Source organism: Leuresthes tenuis, unplaced genomic scaffold, assembly GCF_036924035.1.
Source record: "Leuresthes tenuis unplaced genomic scaffold, fLeuTen1.0.hap1 SCAF_5, whole genome shotgun sequence".
Taxonomy (NCBI): Eukaryota; Metazoa; Chordata; class Actinopteri; order Atheriniformes; family Atherinopsidae; genus Leuresthes; species Leuresthes tenuis.
In genome coordinates, this window is record NW_027325359.1 from 25,073,686 (window position 1) to 25,098,109 (window position 24,424).

General features: G+C 45.4%; 3 non-coding genes across 3 annotated transcripts; all 3 read right to left on the minus strand.

Annotated features, from left to right (window-relative positions):
- Nucleotides 1-1,188: 1,188 nt before the first annotated feature.
- On the minus strand, nt 1,189-1,302 carry LOC140308312 (U5 spliceosomal RNA). The gene has a single exon (XR_011916270.1). It is a non-coding gene; the product is annotated as a U5 spliceosomal RNA (small nuclear RNA).
- Nucleotides 1,303-1,713: 411 nt separating this feature from the next.
- LOC140307849 (U2 spliceosomal RNA) lies at nt 1,714-1,904 on the minus strand. The gene has a single exon (XR_011915877.1). It is a non-coding gene; the product is annotated as a U2 spliceosomal RNA (small nuclear RNA).
- Nucleotides 1,905-2,189: 285 nt separating this feature from the next.
- Nucleotides 2,190-2,303, minus strand: LOC140308190 (U5 spliceosomal RNA). The gene has a single exon (XR_011916158.1). It is a non-coding gene; the product is annotated as a U5 spliceosomal RNA (small nuclear RNA).
- Between the last annotated feature and the right edge of the window lie 22,121 nt (nt 2,304-24,424).

A 24,424-nucleotide genomic window follows, 5' to 3' on the forward strand; every position in this document is an offset into this window, starting at 1 on the left:
CCATTGAAACCATAAATATTTAAGAGGTTAAAGTCTTGCCCCATAAAATTCAAGTGTGCTAAAAGTGCCCGTCCGTCTCGCACCAGAACATGCGGATTTTTAATTAGAATGGCCACACCATCATTTTTAATTTGATTTGAGCCACTCCATATCGATAAATTGGGCCACATTTCCTCCCATTGTCTATGGTTTTTCAAAAAAGGTAGTCCACATTCTTGTATTAAAAACACATCTGATTTTATGGAGTCTAAGAAGGATATAATACTCTGGGCTCTTGTCTTTGATTTCACACTTCTCACATTTAGTGTTGAGAAGGTGAGAACCATTAAAAGGATAAAGGAAAGTAGGTATGTCATTTTCGTTTTTCTAAGTTATCAAAACAAATTACACACTCAGGTTATTTCTTGGGAAACTAGCTCTCCTTTTCGGACTCTCGTGTTGGCCTCTGATGCAATGTTGCATTTAACTTTGAGTCCCTGGGGGTTGATTGCAGAGCTAAAGGGAATCAGAGGACAACTCAGATGCCGTCCTCCTCGGCTGTTGACCTTCGGGGAGGTGAGTACCTTCACTAGACTCACCTGTCTGCTCTTCCTCCTCATTTAGCTTAGCTCCACCCTCTGCCTGTGAATTCTCACAGACTTCAGCACTGAGTGGTGAGGCCTCTACAGGCCCCTCTCCTTTTTGCTCCTCACTTCCAATCCAAGCTTTTAGCGGGAAGTTTGAATTTATTGGGTCAACCTCTTCACTTTGTTCACCAACTGCCACCTCAGAAGAGGTGATTTAATTCTCCACAGAGATTACATTTCCTGCCATTTGGACACTCTCCAAAAGTGTCCCCAATTTCTCTGCACTTCCCACATATCACCTTGGTACAAGCCTCAACCAGGTGCCCATGCTCACCACACTTGCGGCAGAGCTTGGGCTGCCCCTGGTACTGGATGTAACCTCGGTTTTCGAGGTGGCCAGAGTGTCACTTTGCATCTCCGCCCACCCGCTGCACTGAGCACTCTTCAGCCCTTTTAAATGGTATAACTTTGCACTCCCGCACGCTCCAGCGAGCACCATTCAAGCAACAACTTTGCACTCCAGCTTCAAACATCGGCACAGTCGCAACAAGTAAGGCAACTCTACTCAGAGAAGTCACTCTGCACAGTAACAAGATTTCTTTTGCACAGACAGAAAGGGCTTCACCCGCAAAGGTAAAGCCTGCCAAAAATAGCAACAACTCATTAGTGCTGCTCTCCACGGAAGTCTTTAGTAAAAGGCGAAAGACTTGTACATTATGAAGAGAAACCAGAGTACGATTATCTGTCACTGCGGGAGCAGGGCATCAGGCTAGTTGGCATAGCCACCTTCCCCATGGTGAGCTTTGCTTGGTTGAGACGCTTGCTCCCCCTCCTTGCTCCTCGGCTGACCAAGTAGGAAAAATCGGGCCCTATTCGATGGCTGCCTTGTCTTTTACTCTGTGCAAAAGACAAGGCAGCCACAAACACCACGGGAACACCGTATTGAGGCTTTGTTCTGACCGCTCATTCAGTGTCGCGTTTCTTTCAAGCAATTCTCCCGGTTAGCCCGCACTCGGCTCGCCCCCAGAGCTGTGTTAAAGTCTACTTCGCATTCACTCTCTTTTCTCAGCAGACTAAAAGAAAGTTTCATCTTGGGCTCCCTGAAACTTCCATCCTGCACCACTGTTTGCTTTTTCACAAGAGCAGAGAAGAGCGCACCGTTCCCAGCGGCACTGCAGTACCGGGTCGATGCTTGGAGTGAACGGAGCAAGCTCCTTTTTCAACTCCTATTGCTAAAAATCAATTTAATATGTAGTCCTCGTACAAAGGCCATATCAGATATTAAACTGATAAGAACAGGTACTACACTTGATCTTAGCCAAAAGGCCGAGAAGTGATATCTGTCCACTGGTTCACGTCCAAGGGCCCTTCCTGGCACAATGCGCACTTGTAACGGTGTTCTTTTTATGGCCATAGGTGGCCAGAGTGTCACTTTGCACCTCCGCCCACCCGCTGCACTGAGCACTCTTCAGCCCTTTTAAATGGTATAACTTTGCACTCCCGCACGCTCCAGCAAGCACCATCCAAGCAACATCGGCACAGTTGCAACAAGTAAGGCGACTCTACTCAGAGAAGTCACTCTGCACAGTAACAAGATTTCTTTTGCACAGACGGAAAGGGCTTCACCCGCAAAGGTAAAGCCTGCCAAAAATAGAAACAACTCATTAGTGCTGCTTTCCACGGAAGTCTTTAGTAAAAGGCGAAAGACTTGTACGTTATGAAGAGAAACCAGAGTACGATTATCCATCACTGCGGGAGCAGGGCATCAGGCTAGTTGGCATAGCCACCTTCCCCATGGTGAGCTTTGCTTGGTTGAGACGCTTGCTCCCCCCCTTGCTCCTCGGCTGACCAAGTAGGAACAATCGGGCCCTATTCGATGGCTGCCTTGTCTTTTACTCTGTGCAAAAGACAAGGCAGCAACAAAAACACCACGGGAAAACCGTATTGAGGCTTTGTTCTGACCGCTCATTCGGTGTCGCGTTTCTTTCAAGCAATTCTCCCGGTTAGCCCACACTCGGCTCGCTCCTAGAGCCGTGTTAAAGTCTACTTCGCATTCATTCTTGTTTCTCAGCAGACTCTTGGGATTTTATCTATAAAATGAATTCCTTCACTCAAACTATGTTAAAACTGCTTTGTCCTTCATATTTACCATGTCTAGAAAGATTTAAACAAAAAAAACAACGTTGTACTTTGCAGTAAAAGACAGAGCAAATCTAAAGTTTCATGAATCCGAGAATAAGCTTACTTTCATGAGTTCTTCACGATTTGGGATTTTGCTATAAAATGAATTCCTTCACTCAAACTAAATCGCTAATCTGTTACATGTAAGGCAGATGTCAAATTCACCGAAATAGGATCTAAGGGTATTCGGCCAATCGAGCTGTAGCAGCTTCGGTAAAAGAGTATAAGTTGAAGAGTTTGTGAATAAAGGTGTGCGCACCCATAGTGAGCTGTAGGAAAATAGGCAGGGAGCAATGCCGGCTGGGGTATATGTTCTTGTATGTTGTCTGACTGTTTGATTTGAATGTGTTGTGTAAGTGTCCCGTTGAATGTTACATGTTTGGGCTTTGACACGCTTCACTGTGGTTGTTAACTGTGTGGTGTGTCCTGAAATGTTATATGTTTGGGCTGTGTGACATGCTTAATGCTTGTCAGTAGCTACCCACTTATTCATATATAGCAACTGACAACATAAGAAGTCCGGACATACTTTGATAGTAGTTGTAGAAGTATCCTTATTGATAATAGATAAACTAATTCATAGTGATAGAACAGTAGATGAACAGGTGCCTGCACATGTCTCACGAAAATAAAATGGGTGTATGATTGCTGACGGCAGAGCAATACTGCCAAACTTATGAGTTCTTGTGGCAAACTTGATTCAGTGTCTTGACGTGTATACGCTGTTTCGCTGACTTGATTGTCACAAGAAACAAAGTGTGTTTGATAAGATCCGACCATTTTATTACGGGAGGATCAGTATCAGTATTCGGCTGCAAGTAGGTGTGAATGTCCAACCATAATTTGTAAAAAGCGGGTAAGAAAAGGTTCTCATGCCCGACTATACATTAACAAAAGCGGGAGGAGAGGTCTTCGGATGAGAGTGGGTGAGAATTTCCAACCATAATCTATAAAATGCGGTGAAGAAAAAGGTGTGAATGCTACATAGAACACTCAAAAGTGGAGCGGAAGTGTTCGGCTGCAAGAAGGTGTGAATGTCCAACTATATTTGGTGAAAAGTAGGTGAAGCAAGGTCTGAATGCCCAACCTTACATCATCAAAAGCGAGATCAGGTGTTTGGCTGCAAGAAGGCCATAGTTTGCCAAAAGCGGGTAAGGTGCGAATGACCGACTAAATATCAACAAAAGTGGGGGCGGAGGTCTTCGGATGCAAGTGGGTGTGAATATCCCACCATACAAGTATGGTGGAGAGGAAGCTGTGAATGGCCGACCATAGTAAAAAGCGGGTGAGAAAAGGTGCGAATGTCCACCATTATACACCATCAAAACAGGGAGCGGAGGTGTTTGGCTGCGACAAGGTGTGAATGTCCACCCATAATTAATGAAAAGCGGGCAACAAGTAGGTTTGAATGCCCAACCATACATCATCAAAATAAGGAGCGGAGGTGTTCCGTTGTAAGAAGTTATGAATGTCCGACCATAGTTGGTAAAAAGCGGGTAAGAAAAGGTTAAAATACCCGACTGTACACAATCAATAGCGGGAGCGGAGTTGTTCGGCTACTAAAAGGTGTGAAAGTCCGACCAAGTTTTGTAAAAAGCGGGTAAGAAAAGGTTCGAATGCCCGACAATTTATGATCAAAAGAGGGAGCGGAGTTGTTCAGCTGCAAGAAGGTCTGAATGTCCATCAATAATTGCTAGAAAAAATTAAAGTAAAAATTTTGAAAATCAAACCGCACATGATCATAAGTGGGAGAGGAGGTGTTCAGCTGCAAGAAGGTGTGAATGTCCACCCATAATTACTGAAAAATGGGTAAAAAAAAGGTGCGAATACCCAACCATACATCATCAAAAGCAGCTGTGGATGTGTTCGGCTACAAGAGGGTTTGAACGTCCAACCAAAGTTTGTAAAAAGCAGTTAAGAAAAGTTTCGAATATCCAACCAAACATAATCAAAAGCGGGAGCAGAACTGTTCGACTGCAAGTAAGTGTGAATGTCAGATCATAATTTGCAAAACAACAACTATACACCATCAAATGCGGGAGCGGAGTTGTTCGTCTGTTAGTAGGTGTGAATCTCCGACCATAATTGCTGAAAAATGTGTTAGAAAAGGTAAGAATGCCGGTCCATACATCATCAAAAGCGAGAGAGGTGGTGTTCTGCTGAAAGTAGGTGTGAATGTCCAGCCATAATTACTCACAAACAGGTAAGAAAATGTAGTATTGCCAGATCATACATGATCAAAACAGGGAGCGGAGGTGGTTCAGCTGCAAGAAGGTGTGAATGTCCGACTAAAGTTCAAATATATTCACAAAAGCGGGAGGAGAGGTCTTCGGATGAGAGTGGTTGAGAATTTCCAACCATAATCCATAAAATGCGGTGAAAAAAAGGTGTGATAGAACACTAAAAGGTGGAGCAGACGTGTTCCGCTGTAAGAAGGTGTGAATGTCCGACCATAGTTTGTAAAAAGCGGGTAAGAAAAGGTTAAAATACCCGACTGTACACCACCAATAGCGGGAGCAGGGTTGTTCGGGTACAAGAAGGTGTGAAAGTCCACCCATGGTTTGTAAAAAGCGGGTAACAAAAGGTTCGAATGCCCGAATATATACTATCAAAAGCGGAAGCGGAGGTGTTCGGCTGCAAGAAGGTGTGAACGTCCGACCAAAGTTTGTAAAAAGCAGTTAAGAAAAGGTTCGAATATCCAACCAAACAAAATCAAAAGCGGGAGCAGAGCTGTTCGACTGCAAGTAGGTGTGAATGTCCAGCCATAATTACTCACAACCGGGTAAGAAAAGGTAGTATTGCCAGACCATACATAATCAAAACAGGGAGCAGAGGTGGTTCAGCTGCAACGTGTGAATGTCTGACTATAGTTTGCAAAAAGCGGGTAAGACAAGGTGCGAATAACCGACAATGTATGATCAAAAGAGGGAGCGGAGGTGTTCGGCTGCAAGGTCTGAATGTCCAACCATAATTTCTAAAAACCAGGTAAGAAAAGGCTCGAAAGCCCGACTATACACCATCAAAAGCGGAAGCGGAGGTGTTCGGCTTCAAGAAGACGTGTACCTCCGAACAAAGTTTGTAAAAAGCAGTTAAGAAAAGGTTCGAATATCCAACCAAACATAATCAAAAGCGGGAGCAGAGCTGTTCGACTGCAAGTAGGTGTGAATGTCAGATCATAATTTGCAAAAAGCTGATGAGAAAGGGTGAGAATGCCCGACTATACACCATCAAATGCGGTAGCGGAGTTGTTCGGCTTTGAGTAGGTGTGAATGTCCAGCCAAAATTACTCACAAACGGGTAAGAAAAGGTAGTATTGCCAGACCATACATGATCAAAACAGGGAGCGGAGGTGGTTCAGCTGCAAGAAGGTCTGAATGTCCGACTAAAGTTTGTAAAAAGCGCGTAAGACAAGGTGCGAATGCCAGACAATGTATGATCAAAAGAGGGAGCGGAGGTGTTAGGTTGCAAGAAGGTCTGAATGTCCAACCATAATTTGTAAAAACCGGGAAGAAAAGGCTCGAAAGCCCTACTATACACCATCAAAAGCGCGAGCAGAGGGGTTCAGCTGCAAGAAGGTCTGAATGTCCATCAATAATTTCTTTAAAACATGAAAGAAAATTTTCGAATATCAAACCGCACATGATCATAAGCGGGAGAGGATGTTTTCAGCTGCAAGACGGTGTGAATGTCCACCCATAATTCCTGAAAAATGGGTAAAAAAAGGTGCGAATGCCCAACCATACATTATCAAAAGCAGCTGTGAATATCAGATCATAATTTGCAAAAAGCTGATGAGAAAGAGTGAGAATGCCCGACTATACACCATCAAATGCGGGAACTGAGGTGTTCGGCTCTGAGTAGGTGGGAATGTCCGACCATAATTGCTGAAAAATGTGTTAGAAAAGGTAAGAATGCCGGTCCATACATCATCAAAAGCGAGAGAGGTGGTGTTCTGCTGAAAGTAGGTGTGAATGTCCAGCCATAATTACTCACAAACGGGTAAGAAAAGGTAGTATTGCCAGACCATACATGATCAAAACAGGGAGCGGAGGTGGTTCAGCTGCAAGAAGGTGTGAATGTCCGACTAAAGTTCAAATATATTAACAAAAGCGGGAGGAGAGGTCTTCGGATGACAATGGTTGAGAATTTCCAACCATAATCTATAAAATGCGGTGAAAAAAAGGTGTTATAGAACACTAAAAGGTGGAGCGGAAGTGTTCGGCTGCAAGAAGGTGTGAATGTCCGACTATATTTGGTGAAAAGCAGGGGAAGCAAGGTCTGAATGCCCAACCTTACATCATCAAAAGCGAGATCAGAGGTGTTTGGCTGCAAGAAGGCCATAGTTTGCCAAAAGCGGGTAAGGTGCGAATGACCGACTAAATATCAACAAAAGTGGGGGCGGAGGTCTTCGGATGCAAGTGGGTGTGAATCTTCCACCATACAAGTATGGTGGAGAGGAAGCTGTGAATTGCTGACCATAGTTTGCAAAAAGCGGTTGAGAAAAGGTTCGAATGCCCAAACATACACCATCAAAAGAGGGAGCGGACGTGTTCCGCTTTAAGAAGGTGTGAATGTCCGACCAGAGTTAGTAAGAAGCGGGTAAGAAAACGTTAAAAAACCTGACTGTACACAATCAATAGTGGGAGCGGATGTGTTCAGCTACAAGAAGGTGTGACAGTCCGACCATGGTTTGTAAAAAGCGGGTAAGAAAAGTTGCAAATGCCCGACAATGTATGATCAAAAGAGGGAGCGGAGCTTTTCGGCTACAAGAAGGATTGAATGTCCGACCATAGTTTGTAAAAAGCGGGTAAGAAAAGGTTCGAATGCCCGACTATACACCATCAAAAGCGGAAGCGGAGGTGTTCCGCTGTAAGACGGTGTGAATGTCCAACCATAGTTGGTAAAAAGCGGGTAAGAAAAGGTTAAACTACCCGACTGTACACAATCAATAGCGTGAGTGGAGTTGTTCGGCTACAAGAAGGTGTGAAAGTCCGACCATGGTTTGTAAAAAGCGGGTAAGAAAAGGTTCGAATTCCCGAATATATACCATCAAAAGCGGAAGCGGAGGTGTTCGGTTGCAAGAAGGTTTGAACGTCCGACCAAAGTTTGTAAAAAGCAGTTAAGAAAAGCGTCGAATATCCAACCAAACAAAATCAAAAGCGGGAGCAGAGCTGTTCGACTGCAAGTAGGTGTGAATGTCCAGCCATAATTACTCACAAACGGGTAAGAAAAGCTAGTATTGCCAGACAATACATGATCAAAACAGGGAGCGGAGGTGGTTCAGCTGCAACGTGTGAATGTCTGACTATAGTTTGTAAAAAGCGGGTAAGACAAGGTGCAAATGCCCAACAATGTATGATCAAAAGAGGGAGCGGAGGTGTTCGGCTACAAGAAGGTGTGAAAGTCCGACCATGGTTTGTAAAAAGCAGGTAAGAAAAGGTTCGAATGCCCGAACATACACCATCAAAAGAGGGAGCGGACGTGTTCCGCTGTAAGAAGGTGTGAATGTCCGACCATAGTTGGTAAAAAGCGGGTAAGAAAAGGTTAAAATACCCGACTGTACACAATCAATAGCGGGAGCAGAGTTGTTCGGCTACAAGAAGGTGTGAAAGTCCACCCATGGTATGTAAAAAGCGGGTAACAAAAGGTTCGAATGCCCAAATATGTACCATCAAAAGCGGAAGCAGAGGTGTTCGACTGCAAGTAGGTGTGAATATCAGATCATATGCAAAAAGTTGATGAGAAAGGGTGAGAATGCCTGACTAAACACCATCAAATGCGGGAGCGGAAGTGTTTGGCTGTGAGTAGGTGTGAATGTCCGACCATAATTGCTGAAAAATGTGTTAGAAAAGGTAAGAATGCTGGACCATACATCATCAAAAGCGGGAGAGGTGGTGTTCGGCTGCAAGAAGGTGTGAAAGTCCGACCATGGTTTGTAAAAAGCGGGTAAGAAAAGGTTTGAATGCCCGAATATACACCATCAAAAGTGGAAGCGGAATTGTTCGGCTGCAAGAAGGTGTGAACGTCCGACCAGTTTGTAAAAAGCAGTGAAAAGCGAGAAAAAGCTTTTCGTTAGTTTTGCATGATTTGGGATTTTGCTTATAAAATGCATTCCTTCACTCAAACTATGTTAAAACTGATTTGTCCTTCATATTTACCTTGTCTAGAAAGATTTAAACAAAAAAAAAACCCCAACGTACTTTGCAGTAAAAGAAAGAGCAAATCTAAGATCTAAAAGTTTCAGGAATCCGAGTATAAGCTTGCTTTCATGAGTTCTTCACGATTTCGGATTTTGCTACAAAATGAATTGCTTTGCTCAAACCAAGTTAAACCTGCTTTGTCCTTCCATATTTATCAATGTCGAGATAGATTTAAACAAAACAAAGAAAACACGTTGTACTTTGCAATATAACAAATAGCAACACTGAAGGATCAGGAATCCGAGAATAAGCTTTTCATGTGTTGTGCATGTTTTGAGATTTTGTTTTAAAATGAATTCCTTCACTCAAACTATGTTAAAACTGCTTTGACATTGATAAATATGAAGACAAAGCAATTTTAACTTGGTTTGAGCAAAGCAATTCATTTTATAGGAAAATCCGAAATCATGCAGAACGTATGAAAATAAGCTTATTCTCGGATTCCTGTTCCTTCAGTGTTGCTCTTTCTTCTACTGCAATATACAATGTTGTTCTTTGTTGAAGTCGATCTAGACATTGATAAATATGAAGTTAAAAGCAGTTTTAACATAGTTTGAGTGAAGGAATTCATTTTATAGCAAAATCCCAAATCATGCAGAACGTATGAAAAGAAGCTTATTCTCGGATTCCTGTTCCTTCAGTGTCTCTCTTTCTTCTACTGCAATATACAATGTTGTTCTTTGTTGAAGTCGATCTAGACATTGATAAATATGAAGGACAAAGAAGTTTTCACTTGGTTTGAGTGAAGGAATTCATTTTATACATAAAATCCCAAATCATGCAGAACGTATGAAAGTAAGCTTATTCTCGGATTCCTGTTCCTTCAGTGTTGCTCTTTCTTCTACTGCAATATACAATGTTGTTCTTTGTTGAAGTCGATCTAGACATTGATAAATATGAAGGTAAAAGCAGTTTTAACATAGTTTGAGTGAAGGAATTCATTTTATAGCAAAATCCCAAATCATGCAGAACGTATGAAAATAAGCTTATTCTCGGATTCCTGATCCTTCAGTGTCTCTCTTTCTTCTACTGCAAAATCTAATGTTGTTCTTTGTTGAAGTCGATCTAGACATTGATAAATATGAAGGTAAAAGCCGTTTTACCATAGTTTGATTGAAGGAATGCATTTTATAAGCAAAATCCCAAATCATGCAGAACTCATGAAAAGCTTTTTCTCGGATTTCTGAACCTTTCTTTCTTTTACTGCAAAATACTACGTTGTTTTTTGTTCAAATCTATCTAGACATTTATAAATACCAGCCGAACATCTCTGCTGCCGCTTTTGATAATTTATGGTTTGGTATTCTTACCTTTTCTTACCCGTTTGTGAGTAATTATGGCTGGATATTCACACCTTCTTGCAGCCGAACACCACCTCTCCCGCTTTTGATGATGTATGGGCTGGCATTCTTACCTTTTCTAACACATTTTTCAGCAACTAGGGTGGGACATTCACACCTACTCACAGACAAACACCTCCGCTCTCGCATTTGATGGTGTATAGTAGGGCATTCTCACCCTTTCTCATCAGCTTTTTGCAAATTATGATCTGACATTCACACCTACTGCTTTTTACAAACTATGGTCAGACATTCACACCGTCTTACAGTGCAACACCTCCGCTCCCGCTTTTGATGGTGTATAGTCGGGCATTCAAACCTTTCTTACCCGCTTTTTACAAACTTTGGTCGGACATTCAGACCTTCTTGTAGCCGAAAACCTCCGCTCCCTCGTTTGATCATACATTGTCGGGCATTCGCACCTTTTCTTACCCGCTTTTTACAAACCATGGTGAGACTTTCACACCTTCTTGTAGCCGAACACATCCGCTCCCGCTATTGATTGTGTACAGTCGGATATTTGAACCTTTTCTTACCTTCTTTTTACCAACTATGGTTGGGCATTCACACCTACTTACAGCGGAACACGTCCGGTCTGTCTTTTGATGGTGTATGTTCGGGCATTCGAAGCTTTTCTTACCCGCTTTTTACAAACTATGCTCGGACATTCAAACCTTCTTGTAGCCGAACACATCCACTCCTGCTTTTGATGATGTATGGTTGGGCATTGGAACCTACTTGTTGCCCGCTATTCATTAATTATGGGTGGACATTAAAACCTTGTCGCAGCCAAACACGTCCGCTCCCTGTTTTGATCATGTATGGTTGGACATTTGCACCTTTTCTCACCCGCTTTTTGCAAACAATGGTCAGCAATTCATAGCTTCCTCTCCACCATACTTGTATGGTGGAATATTCACACCCACTTTCATCCGAAGACCTCCGCCCCCACTTTTGTTGATATTTAGTCGGTCATTCGCACCTTACCCGCTTTTGGCAAACTATGGCCATCTTGCAGCCAAACACCTCTGATCTCGCTTTTGATGATGTAAGGTTGGGCATTCAGACCTTGCTTCACATGCTTTTCACCAAATATAGTCGGACATTCACACCTTCTTGCAGCCGAACACTTCCGCTCCACCTTTTAGTGTTCTATAACACCTTTTTTTCACCGCATTTTATAGATTATGGTTGGAAATTCTCAAACACTCTCATCCGAAGACTTCTCCTCTCGCTTTTGTTAATATATTTGAACTTTAGTCGGACATTCACACCTTCTTGCAGCTGAACCACCTCCGCTCCCTGTTTTGATCATGTATGGTCTGGCAATACTACCTTTTCTTACCCGTTTGTGAGTAATTATGGCTGGACATTCACACCTACTTTCAGCAGAACACCACTTCTCTCGCTTTTGATGATGTATGGACCGGCATTCTTACCTTTTCTAACACATTTTTCAGCAATTATGGTCGGAGATTCACACCTACTCACAGACGAACAACTCCGCTCCCGCATTTGATGGTGTATAGTTGGGCATTCTCACCCTTTCTCATCAGCTTTTTGCAAATTATGATCTGACATCCCTCCCTCCTGAGCTGTCACCTTATCGTGGTGGGGGAGTTTGCGTGCCCCAATGAGTCCGGGAGCTATGTTGCTCGGGGCTTTAAGCCCCTGGTAGGGTCACCCAAGGCAAGCAGATCCTAGATGAGGGACCAGACAAAGAACAGCTCAAAAGACCCCTTATGATGAACAAAAAATTTGGACCTCGTGATCCCTTGCCCGGATATGGGACACCGGGGCCTCCCCCCGGAGCCAGGCCCGGGGGTGGGGCCCGGCAGCGGGCGCCTGGTGGCCGGGTCTGTGCCCATGGGGCTCGGTCGGGCATAGCCCGAAATGATGACGTGGGTCCCCCTTCCGACGGGCTCACCACCCGTGGGAGGGGCCAAGGGGGTCGGGTGCGATGTGAGCTGGGTAGCGGCCGAAGGCAGAGGCCTTGGCGGTCTGATCCTCGGCTACTGAAGCTAGCTCTTGGGACGTGGAATGTCACCTCTCTGTTGGGGAAGGAGCCGGAGCTGGTGCGCGAGGCTGAGCGGTTCCGGCTAGATATAGTCGGACTCACCTCGACGCACGGCTTGGGCTCTGGAACCAGTCCTCTTGAGAGGGGTTGGACTCTCTTCCACTCTGGAGTTGCCCGTGGTGAGAGGCGCAGAGCAGGTGTGGGCATACTTATTGCCCCCCGGCTGTGTGCCAGTACATTGGGGTTTACCCCAGTGAACGAGAGGGTAGCCTCCCTCCGCCTTCGGGTGGGGGGACGAGTCCTGACTGTTGTTTGTGCCTATGCGCCAAACAGCAGTTCAGAGTACCCACCCTTTTTGGAGTCTCTGGGGGAGGCACTGGAGAATGCTCCTACCGGAGACTCCCTCTTTCTGCTGGGGGACTTCAATGCTCACGTGGGCAATGACAGTGAGACCTGGAGGGGTGTGATTGGGAGGAATGGCCCCCCCGATCTGAACCAGAGTGGTGTTATGTTGTTGGACTTCTGTGCTGGTCATGGACTGTCCATAACGAACACCATGTTCAGACATAAGGGTGTCCATATGTGCACTTGGCACCAGGACACCCTTGGCCGCAGTTCGATGATCGACTTTGTGGTTGTATCATCGGACTTGCGGCCGTATGTCCTGGACACTCGGGTGAAGAGAGGGGCGGAGCTGTCAACTGATCACCACCTGGTGGTGAGTTGGCTCCGCTGGTGGGGGAGGATGCCGATCAGACCTGGCAGGCCCAAACGTATTGTGAGGGTCTGCTGGGAGCGTTTGTCAGAATCCCCCGTCAGAAGGAGCTTTAACTCCCACCTCCGGCAGAGCTTCAACCATATCCCGGGGGAGGTGGGGGACATTGAGTCCGAATGGGCCATGTTCCGTGACTCCATTGCCGAGGCAGCTGATCAGAGTTGTGGCCGTAAGGTGGTCGGTGCCTGTCGTGGCGGCAACACTCGAACCTGCTGGTGGACACCAGTGGTGAGGGAAGCCGTCAAGCTGAAGAAGGAGTCCTATCGGGCCTTTTTGGCCAGTGGGACCCTGGAAGCAGCTGATAGGTACCGACAGGCCAGACGGGCTGCGGCTTCGGCGGTTGCTGAGAAAAAAACTCGGGCCTGGGAGGAGTTCGGTGAGACCATGGAGAACGATTTCCGGACGGCCTCGAAGAGATTCTGGTCCACCATCCGGCGTCTCAGGGGGGGGAAGCGGCTCACAGTCAACACTGTTTACAGTGGGGACGGGGCTTTGCTGACCTCAACTAGGGATGTTGTGAGTCGGTGGGGGGAGTACTTCGAGGAACTCCTCAATCCTACCAACACGTGCTCGGAAGAGGCAGAGTCGGAGAGCTCGGAGACGGGGCCTCCCATTTCTGGGGCTGAGGTTGCCGAGGTGGTCAAAAAGCTCCTCGGTGGCAAGGCCCCGGGGGTGGATGAGGTCCGTCCTGAGTTTCTCAAGGCTCTGGATGTTGTAGGGCTGTCTTGGCTGACACGCCTCTGCAGCATCGCGTGGACATCGGGGACAGTGCCTCTGGACTGGCAGATTGGGGTGGTGGTCCCCCTCTTTAAAAAGGGGGACCGGAGGGTGTGTTCCAACTATAGGGGTATCACACTCCTCAGCCTCCCTGGTAAGGTCTATTCGGGGGTATTGGAGAGGAGGATCCGTCGGATAATCGAGCCTCGGATTCAGGAGATGCAGTGTGGCTTTCGTCCTGGCCGTGGAACAGTGGACCAGCTCTATACCCTCGGCAGGATCCTGGAGGGTGCATGGGAGTTCGCCCAACCAGTCTACATGTGTTTTGTGGACTTGGAGAAAGCGTTCGACCGTGTCCCTCGTGGAGTCCTGTGGGGGGTGCTCCGGGAATATGGAGTGCCGGACCCCTTGATAGGGTCCGTTCGGTCTCTGTATGACCGGTGCCAGAGTTTGGTCCGCATTGCCGGCAGTAAGTCGGATACGTTTCCGGTGAGAGTTGGACTCCGTCAGGGCTGCCCTTTGTCACCGATTCTGTTCCTAACTTTTATGGACAGAATTTCTAGGCGCAGCCAGGGCGTTGAGGGTGTCCGATTTGGCGACCTCAGAATCGGGTCTCTGCTTTTTGCAGATGATGTGGTTCTGTTAGCGTCGTCAGGCCGTGACCTTCAGCTCTCACTGGAGCGATTCGCAGCCGAGTGTGAAGCGGCTGGGATGAGAATCAGCACCTCCAAATCCGAGACTATGGTTCTCAGCCGGAAAAGGGTGGAATGCTCTCTCCGGGTCGGGAATGAGATCCTTCCCCAAGTGGAGGAGTTCAAGTATCTCGGGGTCTTGTTCACGAGTGAGGGACGAATGGAGCGGGAGATTGACGGGCGGATCGGTGCGGCGTCTGCAGTGTTGTGGGCTCTGCACCGACCCGTCGTTGTGAAGAGGGAGCTGAGCCAGAAGGCGAAGCTCTCTACTTACTGGTCAATCTACGTTCCCATCCTCACCTATGGTCACGAGTTGTGGGTAGTGACCGAAAGAACAAGATCGCGAATACAAGCGGCTGAAATGGGTTTCCTCCGCAGGGTGTCTGGGCTCTCCCTTAGAGATAGGGTGAGAAGCTCAGTCATCCGGGAGGGGCTCGGAGTAGAACCGCTGCTCCTCCGCATTGAGAGGAGTCAGATGAGGTGGCTCGGGCATCTGGTTAGGATGCCCCCTGGGCGCCTCCCTGGGGAGGTGTTCCGGGCACGTCCCACTGGGAGGAGACCCCGGGGAAGACCCAGGACACGCTGGAGAGACTATGTCTCTCGGCTGGCCTGGGAACGCCTCGGGGTCCCCCCGGAAGAGCTGGAGGAAGTGGCCGGGGACAGAGACGTCTGGGTTTCTCTGCTCAAGCTGCTGCCCCCGCGACCCGACCCCCGGATAAGCGGCAGATGATGGATGGATGGATGGATCTGACATCCACACCTACTTGCAGTCGAACAGTTCTGCTCCCGCTTTTGATTATGTTTGGTTGGATATTCGAACCTTTTCTTAACTGCTTTTTACAAACTTTGGTTGGACGTTCACACCTTCTTGTAGCCGAACACATCTACAGCTGCTTTTGATGATGTATGGTTGGGCATTCGCACCATTTTTTTCCCCTTTTTTCAGGAATTATGGGTGGATATTCACATCTTCTTGCAGCGGAACACCTCCTCTCCCACTTATGATCATGTGCGGTTTGATTTTCGAAATTTTTACTTTCATGTTTTCTAGCAATTATTGATGGACATTCAGACCTTCTTGCAGCTGAACACCTCCGCTCCCGCTTTTGATCATACATTGTTGGGCATTCGCACCTTGTCTTACCAGATTTTTACAAACTTTAGTCGAAAATTCACACCTTCTTGCAGCTGAACACCTCCGCTCCCGCTTTTGATGGTGTAAGTCGGGCTTTCGAGCCTTTTCTTACCCGGTTTTTAGAAATTATGGCTGGACATTCAGACCTTGCAGCCAAACACCTCCGCTCCCTCTTTTGATCATACATGGCAAATGGATTTAATTTTAACATGTCAGGGGTGAAACTGTTCACCTCCAACATATTTTATTTCCTACGTCATCCATCTGTGCTCGGGGCCAAGGCTGAGATAAACAAGGAGTTATCTCATAGAGAGGAACAAACAAATCCCAGCAGAAACCTTGAGGAGGAACTCCATCTGCCCCCACCCAAGAGGAACTTTGGAAAGGAGAGACATCAGAGGCAAGAAGAGAGGTCTTTATTTGCCCCAAACCCTCTCAACAGCACTAATGACCAGGACCAGGGACCAGGACCAGGACCTTCCCCAGCCCCCCAAACCCCTGACAGGTCATTGTGCTCCTCACCCTCCCTTTCTCCCTCCTCCTCCCCTCACCTGAAATTCACTGAGGAGATGATGGAACGGGTCAATGCTGGGCTTAGATCTACCCCCCAGCCCAATCCCTTTTTATCCCCCATAAACCCCCCACCAAAGCGGCCAAAGGTTCCCCGCCGAGCCCCGCCCCTACTAGAGCAGCCGAAGCGACGGAGCCCAGCCCCACCCCCTTCTGTCCCTTCACGCTGCCACCATGTACTGTCTCCGCAGTCTGATGTGTGATGTGTGAGGGGTCCAGGCTGTGTGAATTCTGACAGTCGTGACTTTTCCCAGGACAAGCTGGGACCCTGTTTATTAGAAGATCTTAAAATTTCTGTACTTTTAGGTGACAGAAGGAGAAATGTGACCCAGTCAAAACACAGAGAGTTGCACTCAAAAAGATCTTTAAATAAAGTAAACATACCTTGTGTGCCACAGACTGCACCCAAACACGAGGGGGCAAATAATACCTCTAAAACACTTAAGTTGGCTTTATTAAATGTTAGGTCTTTAGCTGGGAAAACATTCTTAATTGATGATTTTATCACTGAGCACACCCTGGATTTTATGTTTTTAAATGAAACTTGGTTGGAACAAAATAACAGTGCTGCTGTTCTTATTGAGTCAACCCCTCCTGGTTACAGTTTTATCAGCGAGGCCAGAGTGAGCAGGAGAGGAGGAGGGGTCGCAGTCTTATTCAATGAATCCTTTCAATGTAAGCAGTTATCTCCTGGAAGTTTTCAGTCCTTTGAATATATGGCTATACAGGTGAAGGCCTCACCCAGTGTCCTGTTTCTGAATATTTACAGGCCCCCTAAATACTGTTCAGATTTTTCTGAAGACCTCAGTGAACTGCTGTCTATGATCTGTGTTGATTTTGACTGTATAATTATTGTTGGTGATTTTAACATCCATATGGACAATCCTCAGGACAGAGGGACTAAAGACCTGAGTAACACTCTGGACAACTTTGGGCTGACTCAGCATATAACAGAGCCTACGCACAATAGGGGGCACACTCTAGACTTAGTGATCTCCAAGGGTCTAAGCATTTCAAAGATTACTGTGTCTGATGTGGGCCTGTCTGACCATTCCTGTGTTTTCTTTGAGAGTACGATTTCAGTGCACACAAATGTCTCAACAGCAGTGATCTCAAAACTGAAAACAGTAGTAAGATCTTTAACCAGGTTTTCTCCTTAGCACCTGCCCTGTCCGGGGGTTCAGTCAGTGAGCTCGTCAGTAGCTTTAATACTAAAATGTTAAATGTTATGGATACTATTGCTCCCATTAAGGTGAAGGTTATCTCTGGAAGGAAGAAGTCTCCATGGCGAAATTCCACACTGGTGAAAAATGGGAAAAGAGTGTGTCGGAAAGCTGAGCGCCGATGGAGAAAAACAAATCTCCAGGTTCATTATGACATCTATAAAGAGAAACTTCACTCTTATAATTTACAACTGAGGAATGCAAGGAAATCCTACTTCCCTGACATCATCACCAAAAACAGTCATAATGCTCGGGCCTTATTTGCTACAGTTGACAGGCTAACAAACCCTCCTGTGTCAGTGGCAAATGAACTCCATTCCACCATGGCCTGCAATGACTTTGCCAAATTCTTCATAGACAAAGTCCAAAATATTAGACAAGCAGTTGGTACATCAGCAGCAGGTTCAGCATATGTACTGTGTCCACCGAAAACCGGTTTAAACACCATGACACTATTTCAACCCATTAACAGTAAAGACCTGGAGGACATCTTACGTCACCTGAAGTCCTCCTCTTGCTGTTTAGACATCCTACCAACAGGTTTTTTCAAAGGGGTCTCAAAGACTTTGGAGTCAGACCTGTTACTGATTGTGAACCTGTCCTTAACGTCAGGTGTGTTTCCAGAGCCACTAAAAACAGCTGTAATTAAACCTCTGCTGAAAAAGGACAATCTTGATAAGACGCAAATGAACAACTACAGGCCCATCTCAAATCTCCCATTTTTAAGTAAGATCATTGAAAAAGCGGTTTTTCAACAGCTTAATTACTTTTTAACACAAAATAACTGCTATGATACCTTCCAGTCAGGCTTTAGACAGCACCACAGCACTGAGACTGCTCTGACCAAAGTGTTTAATGACATATGTCTGAATACAGACAGTGGAAAAATGTCAGTCTTAGTTTTACTGGATCTCAGTGCTGCCTTTGATACAGTTGACCACAATATATTACTCAAACAACTGGAGAACTGGGCTGGTCTTTCCGGAACTGTACTAAACTGGTTCAAAACATACTTAGAGAACAGGAAGTACTTTGTGTCAATAGGTAACTTTACATCTGAGCAGACAAGAATCACAAGTTCCCCAAGGTTCCATCCTGGGACCTCTTCTGTTTAACATCTACATGCTCCCACTGGCACAGATTATAAAAAACAACCAAATAAACTACCATAGCTATGCAGATGACACACAGATGTATATAACAATGTCACCAGGAGACAGAGGGCCTGTACAGGCCCTTGGAAAATGCATTGAGGAGATTAATGACTGGATGTGCCACAACTTCCTCCAGCTAAACAAAAACAAAACTGAGGTAATTGTCTTTGGAGCCAAAGATAAACGATTGAAAGTCACCACAGAGCTTCAATCTATAAATCTAAAAACGACCAACCAGGCCAGAAATCTGGGTGTAGTGATGGACTCAGACCTAAATTTGGACAAACACATTAAGGCATTAACAAAGTCAGCCTACTATCACCTTAAGAATATATCAAGGCTAAAAGATCTGATGTCTCAGCAGGACCTGGAAAAACTAGTCCATGCATTCATCTTTAGTAGGCTTGATTATTGTAATAGCATCTTTACAGGTCTGCCTAAAAAGTCAGTTAGACAACTGCAGCTCATCCAGAACTCAGCTGCTCGAGTCCTCACTAAGACCAAAAAAGTGGAGCACATCACAGTCCAGCTCTCAAGTCTTTACACTGGCTGCCTGTCCATCAGAGGATAGACTTTAAAGTTCTGATGCTGGTCTATAAAGCTCTGAATGGTCAAGGACCAAAATACATCAGTGACCTCCTGACCCACTATGAACCTTCCAGACCCCTCAGGTCATCTGGATCCGGTATTTTATCAGTTCCCAGAGTCAAAACCAGACATGGAGAAGCTGCATTCAGCTTCTATGCTCCACATGTCTGGAACAAAGTCCCAGAAAGCCTCAGATCAGCTGAAACACTCAGTGTATTTAAGTCCAGGTTGAAGACACATCTATTTTCAGCTGCATTTGAATAAGCTTGAGTTTCAAAACGGAATCATGTTTTAACTATTGATTTTATCTTTCATATATATAATTTTTTCTGATTTTATCTATTGTTCTTATTTCCTTCTTTTGTTTAAATTTTAAATCATGCTTTTTATTTCTTCTGTTTTAATGTCTCTGTGAAGCACTTTGAATCACCTTGTTGTTGAATTGTGCTATACAAATATACTTGCCTTGTCTTGCCTTGCCTTACATTGTCGGGCATTCGCACCTTGTCTTACCCGCTTTTTACAAACTATAGTCAGACATCCACACCTTCTTGCAGCTGAACCACCTCCGCTTACTGTTTTGATCATGTATGGTCTGGCAATACTACCTTTTCTTACCCGTTTGTGAGTAATTATGGCTGGACATTCACACCTACTTTCAGCAGAACACCACCTCTCTCGCTTTTGATGATGTATGGACCGGCATTCTTACCTTTTCTAACACATTTTTCAGCAATTATGTTCGGAGATTCACACCTACTCACAGACGAACAACTCCGCTCCCGCATTTGATGGTGTATAGTCGGGCATTCTCACCCTTTCTCATCAGCTTTTTGCAAATTATGATCTGACATCCACACCTACTTGCAGTCGAACAGTTCTGCTCCCGCTTTTGATTATGTTTGGTTGGATATTCGAACCTTTTCTTAACTGCTTTTTACAAACTTTGGTTGGACGTTCACACCTTCTTGTAGCCGAACACATCCACAGCTGCTTTTGATGATGTATGGTTGGGCATTCGCACCTTTTTTTTACCCATTTTTCAGGAATTATGGGTGGATATTCACACCTTCTTGCAGCTGAACACCTCCTCTCCCACTTATGATCATGTGCGGTTTGATTTTAGAAATTTTTACTTTCATGTTTTCTAGCAATTATTGATGGACATTCAGACCTTCTTTGCAGCTGAACACCTCCGCTCCCGCTTTTGATCATACATTGTCGGGCATTCATACCTTGTCTTACCAGATTTTTACAAACTTTAGTCGAACATTCACACCTTCTTGCAGCTGAACACCTCCGCTCCCGCTTTTGATGGTGTAAAGTCGGGCTTTCGAGCCTTTTCTTACCCGGTTTTTAGAAATTATGGTTGGATATTCAGACCTTGCAGCCGAACACCTCCGCTCCCTCTTTTGATCATACATTGTCGGGCATTCGCACCTTGTCTTACCCGCTTTTTACAAACTATAGTCAGACATTCACACGTTGCAGCTGAACCACCTCCGCTCCCTGTTTTGATCATGTATGGAGTGGCAATACTACCTTTTCTTACCCATTTGTGAGTAATTATGGCTGGACATTCACACCTACTTGCAGTCGAACAGCTCTGCTCCTGCTTTTGATTTTGTTTGGTTGGATATTCGAACCTTTTCTTAACTGCTTTTTACAAACTTTGGTCGGACGTTCACACCTTCTTGCAACCAAACACCTCCGCTTCCGCTTTTGATGGTATATATTCGGGAATTCGAACATTATCTTACCCGTTTTTTACAAACCATGGTCGGACTTTCACACCTTCTTGTAGCCGAACAACTCCACTCCCGCTATTGATTGTGTACAGTCGTGTAGTTTAACCTTTTCTTACCCGCTTTTTACCAACTATGGTCGGACATTCACACCGTCTACAGCGGAACACCTCCGCTTCCGCTTTTGATGGTGTATAGTCGGGCATTCGAACCTTTTCTTACCCGCTTTTTTCAAACTATGGTCGGACATTCAAACCTTCTTGTAGCCGAAAAGCTCCGCTCCCTCTTTTGATCATACATTGTCGGGCATTTGCACCTTTTCTTACCCGCTTTTTACAAACCATGGTCGGACTGTCACACCTTCTTGTAGCCGAACACATCTGCTCCCGCTATTGATTGTGTACAGTCGGGTTTTTTAACCTTTTCTTACCCGCTTTTTACCAACTCTGGTCGGACATTCACACCTTCTTACAGCGGAACACCTCCGCTCCCTCTTTTGATGGTGTATGTTCGGGCATTCGAACCTTTTCTTACCCGCTTTTTACAAACTATGCTCGGACATTCAAACCTTCTTATAGCCGAACACATCCACTCCTGCTTTTGATGATGTGTGGTTGGGCATTCGAACCCACTTCTTGCCCGCTTTTCATTAATTATGGGTGGACATTCACACCTTGTCGCAGCCAAACACCTCCGCTCCCTGTTTTGATGGTGTATGGTTGGACATTCGCACCTTTTCTCACCCGCTTTTTGCAAACTATGGTCAGCAATTCACAGCTTCCTCTCCACCATACTTGTATGGTGGGATATTCACACCCACTTGCATCCGAAGACCTCCGCCCCCACTTTTGTTGATATTTAGTCGGTCATTCGCACCTTACCCGCTTTTGGCAAACTATGGCCTTCTTGCAGCCAAACACCTCTGATCTCGCTTTTGATGATGTAAGGTTGGGCATTCAGACCTTGCTTCACCTGCTTTTCACCAAATATAGTCGGACATTCACACCTTCTTGCAGCCGAACACTTCCGCTCCACCTTTTAGTGTTCTATCACACCTTTTTTTCACCGCATTTTATAGATTATGGTTGGAAATTCTCAACCACTCTCATCCGAAGACCTCTCCTCCCGCTTTTGTTAATATATTTGAACTTTAGTCGGACATTCACACCTTCTTGCAGCTGAACCACCTCCGCTCCCTGTTTTGATCATGTATGGTCTGGCAATACTACTTTTTCTTACCCGTTTGTGAGTAATTATGGCTGGACATTCACACCTACTTTCAGCAGAACACCACCTCTCTCGCTTTTGATGATGTATGGACCGGCATTCTTACCTTTTCTAACACATTTTTCAGCAATTATGGTCGGAGATTCACACCTACTCACAGACAAATAACTCCGCTCCCGCATTTGATGGTGTATAGTCGGGCATTCTCACCCTTTCTCATCAGCTTTTTGCAAATTATGATCTGACATTAACACCTGCTTTTGATGATGTATGGTTGGGTATTCGCACCTTTTTTTTTACCCATTTTTCAGCAATTATGGGTGGACATTCACACCTTCTTGCAGCTGAACACCTCCTCTCCCACTTATGATCATGTGTGGTTTGATTTTAGAAATTTTTACTTTCATGTTTTCTAGCAATTATTGATGGACATTCAGACCTGCTTGCAGCTGAACACCTCCGCTCCCGCTTTTGATCATACATTGTCGGACATTCATACCTTGTCTTACCAGATTTTTACAAACTTTAGTCGAACATTCACACCTTCTTGCAGCTGAACACCTCCGCTCCCGCTTTTGATGGTGTAAAGTCGGGCTTTCGAGCCTTTTCTTACCCGGTTTTTAGAAATTATGGTTGGATATTCAGACCTTGCAGCCGAACACCTCCGCTCCCTCTTTTGATCATACATTGTCGGGCATTCGCACCTTGTCTTACCCGCTTTTTACAAACTATAGTCAGACATTCACACGTTGCAGCAGAACCACCTCCGCTCCCTGTTTTGATTATGTATGGAGTGGCAATACTACCTTTTCTTACCCGTTTGTGAGTAATTATGGCTGGACATTCACACCTACTTGCAGTCGAACAGCTCTGCTCCTGCTTTTGATTTTGTTTGGTTGGATATTCGAACCTTTTCTTAACTGCTTTTTACAAACTTTGGTCGGACGTTCACACCTTCTTGCAACCGAACACCTCCGCTTCCGCTTTTGATGGTATATATTCGGGAATTCGAACCTTTTCTTACCCGTTTTTTACAAACCATGGTCGGACTTTCACACCTTCTTGTAGCCAAACAACTCCACTCCCGCTATTGATTGTGTACAGTAGGGTAGTTTAACCTTTTCTTACCCGCTTTTTAACAACTATGGTCGGACATTCACACCGTCTACAGCGGAACACCTCCGCTTCCGCTTTTGATGGTGTATAGTCGGGCATTCGAACCTTTTCTTACCCGCTTTTTACAAACTATGGTCGGACATTCAAACCTTCTTGTAGCCGAAAAGCTCCGCTCCCTCTTTTGATCATACATTGTCGGGCATTTGCACCTTTTCTTACCCGCTTTTTACAAACCATGGTCGGACTGTCACACCTTCTTGTAGCCAAACACATCTGCTCCCGCTATTGATTGTGTACAGTCGGGTTTTTTAACCTTTTCTTACCCGCTTTTTACCAACTCTGGTCGGACATTCACACCTTCTTACAGCGGAACACCTCCGCTCCCTCTTTTGATGGTGTATGTTCAGGCATTCGAACCTTTTCTTACCCGCTTTTTACAAATTATGCTCGGACATTCAAACCTTCTTATAGCCGAACACATCCACTCCTGCTTTTGATGATGAGTGGTTGGGCATTCGAACCTACTTCTTGCCCGCTTTTCATTAATTATGGGTGGACATTCACACCTTGTCGCAGCCAAACACCTCCGCTCCCTGTTTTGATGGTGTATGGTTGGACATTCGCACCTTTTCTCACCCGCTTTTTGCAAACTATGGTCAGCAATTCACAGCTTCCTCTCCACCATACTTGTATGGTGGGATATTCACACCCACTTGCATCCGAAGACCTCCGCCCCCACTTTTGTTGATATTTAGTCGGTCATTCGCACCTTACCCGCTTTTGGCAAACTATGGCCTTCTTGCAGCCAAACACCTCTGATCTCGCTTTTGATGATGTAAGGTTGGGCATTCAGACCTTGCTTCACCTGCTTTTCACCAAATATAGTCGGACATTCACACCTTCTTGCAGCCGAACACTTCCGCTCCACCTTTTAGTGTTCTATCACACCTTTTTTTCACCGCATTTTATAGATTATGGTTGGAAATTCTCAACCACTCTATCCGAAGACCTCTCCTCCCGCTTTTGTTAATATATTTGAACTTTAGTCAGACATTCACACCTTCTTGCAGCTGAACCACCTCCGCTCCCTGTTTTGATCATGTATGGTCTGGCAATACTACTTTTTCTTACCCGTTTGTGAGTAATTATGGCTGGACATTCACACCTACTTTCAGCAG